At 36.5% G+C, this 9,682-nt stretch overlaps 1 long non-coding RNA gene across 1 annotated transcript; it reads left to right on the top strand.

Moving 5' to 3' along the window:
* Positions 1-301: 301 nt before the first annotated feature.
* LOC138691279 (uncharacterized) lies at positions 302-9,193 on the top strand. The gene is made up of 3 exons (XR_011329791.1): positions 302-465; positions 5,321-5,415; positions 8,913-9,193. It is a non-coding gene; the product is annotated as an uncharacterized lncRNA (long non-coding RNA).
* Positions 9,194-9,682: the final 489 nt, after the last annotated feature.

The raw sequence follows: 9,682 nt of genomic DNA on the forward strand, positions 1-9,682 counted from the left end.
TGTTTGTTTTGCTGTGAGTTCCACCTTTCTATCCACTCCCCCCTCCCCCGGAAAAAAAAAAAAAAAAGAATGTGATCTGTGTTGGGTCCTACGCATGCAAGAGAGGCGGAAGATTTCTCATCACAGATCAGATACAAATTCTTATTGAGCTATAGTTTCATAAATCACGAACAGCTACTACTAACATTTTTGGTATGCATTACGTGCATAGCAAATCGTGTAGGCTACATGTGGCAGGAATGCGATGATGTAGTTGTAATACGTCTGTGACGTATAGCGAAAGAAAGTTTTCTTCTGCTAGAATAGGAGTACTAATCGATATTGATATCGATGTTTAATCTCATGTTTGACAGCACGGCGTTATTGTGAGACACCTGTTAATTATATCAGTCGTGTATATTTATTTAAAGTGTTTCACATAAAGCAGCTACAATGGCGAAACACAAGTGTTCCATAATAACAGAGGTATTGTATAGAAACTGTGGGAGTAAAGAAATAAACCTGGTTAACCATAAATCTTTGGTTAACTTCGTCATGTGCTCTGGTGCAAAGAGTCTGGTACGAGTTTCCAGTCTGATATATAGAATATTGCAATCTTATTTATTACATAAACAATATGCTTAATAATATTTTAAATGCAGATATGTAACTCTAACTTGGTTGTGTTGTCAGTGAGATGAGATGCAAATCTTTTGTTAAAATTTCATGTTGGCAATATTGTAGATGGCATGAGAAACACGTAATTTGAAAGTGAACAGTGACTGTATTCACTGTTACGTAAAGCTATTAGGCAGTTGTGCCATGTATAGAGTCTTTGTTGTACCTCTTGTTTCGCTCGGGACCAACATGCTCGTTATTTAAATCCTAGATTCAGCTCTAGGACTTGTATTGTATTTTTGGTTCAGGAGAAATACCGGTACTCTTGGTGAAACTTCGGTATACTCCCACACTACACATGGGAGAAAAACGTACTTAAATAATTTTCACATTCCTCGGCCTCATATCACTTAAATAATGCCTTCAACTAACCCACTAACCTTGTCACATACCTCGGCTTAATGTCACTTATCTATCCCCTCATTTAACTCTTAAGGGGAGAGGATGGTATTTTTTTTTAACTTTTTTCTTATTTGGTGTAAAATATTAATATTTTGTATGTAGAGAGCTCATAGCTGTAGCAACTCAACCAAATATAAATATTTTGAAAAAAAAAAAAATTTTGGGGGCCCAAATTTGAAAAAAATGTACCCAATGCAGGATTGTACTAAAACCGATATATCTAAATCGTTTTTAAAGATAGATTCAAACAGGTTTTTTGCAATGTATTTGCAAAAACATATTCTACAAACTGTCTGTAGCAGAAGTTTGATATTGGTCCCTACTTTTGTAAAATAAACAATTAAAATTTAATAACAATTTTCTGATTTCCTTTCTTGCAAACAAACGGACGTATTTTTAAAATGAAATCAATTAACAAAATTCTGTTACAGAGAAAAGTTTCCTAATAGTCTAAAGAATGTGTTTTCTAAATTTCATACATGTACCTTTAATAGTTCAGAAATTATATCCATTTTTGTCTGGCAATGTAGCAAAAAAAAAAAATGAAGTTACTGGAAACCGATAAAAGGGGGCGTGTGATTAAAAAATTCATAGCGCAGGAAGTTTAAAAATGACGTCTCAACATCCTATACCCACAAAATGTTATGCAATGCATTCCACACATATCAAAGAGTATTTTAAAGATTTTTTTTTTTTTATACCGGAAACAACAATAAAAGTGGGCGAGTGATTTAAAAATCCATAATGCAGGAAGTTTAAAAATGGCGACTGAACACCCGATAAGGGCACAAATACCCACAAAATGTTATGCTATGCATTCCACACATATCACAGAGTATTTTAAAGAAATTTTTTTTTCTTTAAATTTACTCATTTTTCACCAAAAAATACCATCCTCTCCCCTTAAAGAAACTTAAATCAGAAGTCAGTCCTGTGTGAGGTGTAGGGCGATATCAGAGATTGGCTATACTCTTTTAGAAAAATACTAGACCTAGTCTTTCATTCACAGATTTATAGTACCATTTTTGGTCCAGGGAAAATATTCATTACCGGTAATTTCAAAGATACGATGGAAAGGTATGATGTCATATCTCTTAAAATAATCCCCTAAACTAACCCACTAAACTTGTCACATACGTTGTTTATGGGTTAGATGGGTTAAATGAGGGGATGAGTGACATTAAACCGATGTATGTGATAAGGTTAGTGGGTTAGTTGAGAGGATTATACAGGATTTTAGGGGTTTGAGTACACAAATTTTAACAGGAAGTTCTTTGTATGAAGTAGAACCAATAGTTCTAATGAAATATTTTTCTACAACGCATTATTCAACCAATAAAAAATAAATTCTGTGGAAAGTTTCATTACCGAAGTTTGTGTTCAAGTGTGCTAAAGATTTGAGTATCTTAGCTGAATTGCTTTTCATTCCGTATTCATTAGTTGTCTTAGGCCAGTTTTTTCTGGCAGTTGCATAAGCACTTTTCAGCTAATCTCTCTCTATGAATTCTTGCTAGTGGAATTTCAGGATTTTGAATGGCTGTAGTTCTCATATTAATGACTTAATTTATTGGCAGAAACCAGTTTTTGGTTGGATGCATGAATGCATGCATCACTTCTCTTGGAGGATCACTGTCTTCTTTTATGGCCCTTCCATTACATTGACCATTCTTAATGCAAATCCAGTAAGTTCTTCTATTTTTCCCATTTGATCGTTGTTTGTGACACAGAAATAAGTACTGCAGGTAAAATGCCAGTACCTAGGTAAATTAATATATTTATGTGAAAATTGAAGTGGGTAAAATGTCCATATGCTAATTATGTTGTATGTCAAATTCACTGCAAGCAAAAACATATTATTAATATTTAATATTTGAGGAGAAAAATTCGCTCCGGCGCCGGGCATCGAACTCGGGTCCTTGGTTCTACGTACCAAGCGGAGGGTTCGGTCTGATACTGCGGATTGAATTCGGTGTAGCTCAGTGGTCAGAGCGCTTGGTACATAGAACCAAGGACCCGGGTTCGATCCCCGGTGCCGGAGCGAATTTTTCTCCTCAAATATTAATTGTCAATATTGCAGATATTCTGTAGGACAAATTAATAAATCTATAATAAAAACGTATTATGTCAAATGTCTTAGGACCAAAAGAAACTAGTCACTTCATTCTTTTTTTTTTTTTTTTGTATTAGGGAAATCTACAGAGTGATCCGTTTGGGTATGGATAAAATAAAAACACCGTAAAACATTTACTACTGAACTTTATTTGTTGAAACATTGTGCATACAACACTGAAAGATAGGAGATTCCTCAGAGCTCAACATGACCCCCATTGTGCACCCTGCACAACTCATAACGGTGATGCAATTCAGCCCATGTCCGTTGTAACATAAGAGGGTGATTTGTTGAAAAGTTTGAGTAATTTTTACTCTCAGATCATCAATGTTCCTGGGTTTCTGTGAATAGACAATGTCTTCAACAAAACCCTACACAAATAAGTCAGAAGGGGTTAGATCTGGGGAGTTTGGGGACCAAGCCAAGAGATAGCTGCTTCTCGTACTGGGTTTCACCTACGACCTCCTGCATGTTTTTTTAACACAGAACCTGTTTCTACAAATATTCGATACCACAGCATTATGGATTCGTATTTAGGTACATTACGCACACCATACTCACGTCGAAATTCCCTTTGAGCTCTTTTAACACTCTCAAATTTAGCATACCAAAGGACACATTGTGCCCGCTGTTGATTTGTAGTAGCCATTTTAATCATCAACGATTTTCATTTGTCCTTTCAGATTATGCATTGTTGATTGTCATATATGAAAACTCCTATCTTTTAATCATAATATAACCAGCAAGAAATTTTTCCTACTATCATAATAGCTTTATAATAATAAATTAATATTATCTATTCCCAAACGGATCAGACTGTATTTAAAATGAAAAGTGAAATACAATTCATTCAGTTGGGAGGATCACATATAGACTTCGTGGAATTGCCACGAGAATCGTAAGGTTTACTACGCACGTGGTATAGACTGTATGAGAAGGGGAAGTGCAACGGGTGGAGTATGCCTCTGATGTAAACACTGAGCAGTATACTGCGGTTGCAATACAACCTGTATCCTGCATTCAAGAAATATAATGAATGATTACTGAAGTAGGAAACGTCTAAACATGTAAATACACAATTATTTTGTAGTGAGATATATTAACTCTTAAAATTTAATGTAATATACTCACATCATCCTTGAATATGTGCATTGCAATGAAGAGTTACGTACATTTTGAGCGACTGCAAAGTAACCTCCTCTGATGGTCACTTAAGCAGTTTTTATTTTGGGAAAATGTACGTTCAACATCACACGATGTAATACGTGCATATTTGAAGAACGGAAAGTCACTACTTTTTAGTACACCAACTTCAGATGTCTTGTCGTGACCTGATAGTACATAATTTATAATACGAAGTTGTGAATAGGCAGAATTTTTAGCAATAATGTTTCTCAACTTACATTTCACTTTTCCTGAAATTAGTGAATTGTTATTTTGGATAACGGTTTGTGATACTTTATACACTATATTAAGGACTTCTGAGAGTTGTAGATTAGACGATTCTAACAGGGTGATGCTTTTGGACACGATTTTAAAATTAGAATCAATGAACAGAATATCTTCCAATAGCTGTTCAGAAAGCAATGATTTTACAGCTGCAACCAGCGGAACTGTCTTTGCTATCCAATGCATCAATTACCTCCATTATTTTGCCGTAATGTTATACATAATAATTAACAGCATCCAACCACGTTTTCCAACGGGTCAAGACTGGCTGCGGGGTAAGGATATTCCAGGGGCAATTGTTTGGAACAGCAACTCTCTCATTGTAGTATGTTTGGTTGAATTCTTGTCTGCACTGAACAAATGTTAAGCTTTGACTATTCCAACCACAGTAATGCAAAAACAAGTGCTTACATAGGTATACATTAGCTGTAGCTGCTCTATCTATTTGGACCGGTCACAACTCTTAACATGAACTGCTTATACTACGAGACTGGGTGGTCGCTCACCTCCTCTATACTACCGTACATCGGCAACCTGATTGCATGCTGCGTGTGGCAATATGACTTTCAGTTCACAATTTACGATATCAGTAATCATGGAGAAATAGTTGTAATTTAATATTACACTGTCTTATCTCTTATCCAGAATGAGTTTTTGACCAAGGCTATGTTGACTTACGTTTAAAACTATTGTATGTTGCAGATTGAGAAGTCAGAAGAAATTATAAAATCTTGCATGTATAAAGTAGAGAGATTAGAAAAGAATCTTAGATCGCGCCATTTATCTACAGAAGAAAGGTAAGTCCTAAAGTGCTTTGTTTCAGAACATGAATGTTATCTTCTTTGCGGAAGGGTTGTCACAATAGTGATATAGTACAGAGTGTTTCAGTGGAATGTCCCACTTTTTAATTAGTTATAACTCTGCATCCGTAGGTGACTTTTAAATTGTAAGTACATTGAAATTATGCATGAAATCATGAGTTACAGTGGATACCGGCAGATGGTAGATTGCATTCGATACATTGTTATAATGTTCATTGTTGTTACATTACCATTCATCTCTCAGACTATGTAACTTCTCAGAAAAGAAGGATATGAGCGTCGGAAAATCCTCATTTGTACATCACTTCATCCAGAAAAAGTTGGAGAGTGATGTGCGATATCCGATCACATTATCATTGGACTGATTTTCTTTGAAGAAACTTTAAATACTGATGTGTATAAGAACATTCTTACGGATTTCGTGGAACAGCTGAATGACATCCAACTTACACAGGAATATTTTCAACAGTATGGCGCCACATCCGTCAACTGTAATGAATCCATGGCACACATCAGCAGTTTCTTTGAGAACTGTATTATTTCTAAAATTTTGTGACCTCCAAGGTCACCAGACTTGACGCCAGAGAATATTTTCTGTGGGGCCAATTCAAGGAAAGAATCTACGAACCATCTAGTATCTCCAGACAAACATCACAGCCGAAATAAACATTAGACCTACTTACTCTTGGTTATGTTAATGTTTTGTTATTTAGTCGAACAATAGGCCTATTTAAAAAGTGGGATATCCCACTGAAATGCTGTGTACTTTGTCATAAAGTGGGCAGACAGCAGGCACTGAATTGCATTATCTACAGAAGGCGTACAGTACAAATTCTTTATAATTGTAACAGCTAGAAAGTTGGTTCCCAAAATATTGTATTTCAGATTGACCAGTCCAATTGCCACGTTATTGCTATGAAGTTTACCATGTTGTATGTAGATGCATGCATAGACAAATGACTTTCCACATATCATCAATCACATAGTAGTATCACGCACATACTGGTAATGCTTTCATCATCATCATCATCATCATCATCCAAATTAGTATAAGACCCATGGAGTGTGTACTCTGTTTACATGAAGTGATTGTCTAACAGAGGATCTGTTGGGGTTACCTTTTTGCCAATAATAGTGAAGGAAGAGTAAAGATATCAAGAGCCAAATGCTCTACACATACAACATTAAATGCAATTGTTCAAGAATTTGGAAGTATTTATTTTTCAACAACTGGGGGAAATTTTTAACTAAGATATGTAATGAGGATTTAGGATATAGGATTTACTGTGATGTGTAACATAACAGATGCATTACCGGTACTAATACAAAAAAAAAGCAGCATTTTTTTTATCTAATGACGATTATGCATAATGCGCTTTATTTTAGATTTGCTCCTGTTACTTCATATGATGTGGAATGAAATTTTATGAAATATAAATACCTATTGTTCTATATGCAGGAAGATTATTTCTCTTGACAGGTTAAGAATGTATATTGGGCAAAAACGTAATACGGCGAACGCCAGTAGGGGAAGTTAACCCCACCCGCGCCGCTCGGCACCTCGCTCGCCTGCTCTCTCTCTCTACTGTCTCTCTCTACTATCTGTCCCGCTTCGATGGATCACTGCCTACCACAATGTAATACGCATTAGACAATACGCATTAGACAACTGTCCACAACATGTACTGACACAACACAACACAACACAATGTAATGTGGTTTTCATTAAACAACACTCACCTGTTAACTTTGCACGTCCTCGAAGTAACACAATAGCCTTTTTTTCCCACAGGTTGAACACTCGTAATGACTAGCAAGTAGGCCATGCTCCTCACAGTACCTTACCGTATCCACCTTCAAATTCTCCCTGGACATTTTCAGGAAGAAGTACACGTCTTCGGTACGGATCATCACTACACGTGGTTACGTTTGTACACGAAGTTGGACACGGACACAATGAAGCTTCAACAGCGCGCGTTAACACTTATGCCACCCCCGTAGTCAACCCCTACCAAGCGACATTTACAAGCCCACCAGTTTCTACCCACGCTATTCGGTCATTGTCCCCTTCTACAATACGTTATGGCAGTTCCCTTAAACATAAATAGATTCATTTTCCCTTCTGCCCCAACTCGCCTCGGTAGCCGAGAGGTCTAAAGCGTGAACAAAAAGCGTGCGTTTAGGTTTAGTTACGAACTTTCTCGGATCGAATCTCCCCTTCTGCGAAGTCGTAAGGAAAAAAAAGAGAGAGACATGAAGCAAGGAACAGCGAAGGAGAGGCTGGAGAGAGAGAGAGAGAGAGAGAGAGAGAGAGAGAGAGAGAGATTGACAGGACGAAGTTCCTCTTTTGCTTCTTAGATGTCGTTACTCTTTTTGTTCCGCTTTCCTACACTAGATGTCACCCCACCCTAAACCCCTATTTCCACTCTTTCTCGCTAGGGTGTGTGGTGAGCTTGTAGGGGAAAAGTGGAAAGGGGACGTGGGCGGAGCTTTGCGTTCGCCGTATTACGTTTTTCCCGTATATTGTTATACATACAGCGTGAGTATAAATGATTTCCCTGATTACGAAAATTATTTGTGGACAAACGATTGAACGTAGAAAATTTTTAAATATACGAATGTATGGAGAAACTCTCCAAGTTTTTAAACATACCTTATAGGTGCTCGATATGGGCTCCACTTGTGTCCCTGAAGACATCAAGTCGGTAGTCCAATTCGTCCCACACACGGCTAAATGTCTCCATATCGATTGCAGCAATGGCGTTGATGATGCGGGCGCATAGCTCTGGCAGATTTTCCGGTAATGGAGGTACAAAAACAGAGTCTTTAACATAACCTCACAAGTAATAGTCACACGGTGTTAAGTCAGGGGAACGTGAAGGCCAGGACAAGATCTGCATGTCGTCTCTCCACGTGCGACCAATCCATCTGTTTGGCAATCGGTCGTTTAGAAATGTCCGGACTTCGTTATGGAAGTGAGGTGGAGCGCCATCTTATTGATATATGAAATAAGCACTATCACTCTCCGGCTGTGGCATCAACCACTGTTCTAACATATCCAGATAAGAATGTGCTGACACGGTGGGTTGGAGAAAAAAGAAGGGGCTGCACACCTTGGAGTTGGAAAGTGCACAGAAGACATTAAGTTTCGGGGAATTACGAAACTCAAGTCCTCTATCAGTAGGAGATGGAACTATGCCGCGCGGATAATTTGAAATAAAACTTCGAGAGATATTCTATTTGGTAATATCAGTGCCATTGCTGTATTATTCACGGTTTGTCTATAAAAAAAACCGCCTAACTAGGGCAATCATTTATACTCACACTGTATAATGAAAAATAAAAAAGCTTGAATAAAGTATGGAGATGCTGTACTTTGTTATTTACACTTCAGTTTAATTATGTAAAAGGTTTTATTTTTCGTAAATAAATACACTATATACAATTTGGAAATATTGAATTTTGTTTTGCAGGGAAAGGTTAGAAAAAGAACTGGCAGATGTAAAAAATGAACTGAGCAAGAACGAATCAGAACTGAAGACTCTACACAAAGAAAACAGCAAGACATTCATCATTGCTGTAATAATAATAATGTTCTTTGCCTTCCTGTTATATGGTCTTTATGTAATGGCAACCAATACTTCCAGTAGTAAGTCACACTGAAGTATCGGTATATATTTTTATACAACTTTTTAATGAATGTAAATCATTTTTAAGTTTAATATTCTTTAAATAAAACAGTTCATAACAATTATTAGTTTACAATTTTCTTTTAATGCGATGTGTATCATAATGTGGGCCTATATTAATCTTCTTTGTTGTTGGCACAGATTTTTGGCAGTACTAAAATTATGGTTTCTACAATTGTTCTGGGAGATACAGCCTCCATTGTGTACCTGTTCCTAACCTCCTGTTACGTGATACAATATATCTACAAGAGCTTTTCTTTACTTGGAAGCTATTACAGCAGAATTCCTTTTTAACGACTCATTGGAAAACTAATTATTTTCCCTGAAATGTAAGTTTTTATTTTACGCTTAATATAAACAAAGATGTGATGGTAGTAGAAAATGAGGCTATTTAACTGCATTATATATAAATTCTAAATTATAGACATCAGCTCAATGAATTTGAGTGACCACAAGGGTCCTGAATACAATAAACATGTACAATATAATGTGATGTGATACATTAGAGAAAAAGGAAAGTTAATTGTTGAAGGCAAATATAAGTGGATTAATTG

The sequence above is a fragment of the Periplaneta americana genome, chromosome 16 (genome assembly GCF_040183065.1).
Source record: "Periplaneta americana isolate PAMFEO1 chromosome 16, P.americana_PAMFEO1_priV1, whole genome shotgun sequence".
NCBI classification, from domain to species: domain Eukaryota; kingdom Metazoa; phylum Arthropoda; class Insecta; order Blattodea; family Blattidae; genus Periplaneta; species Periplaneta americana.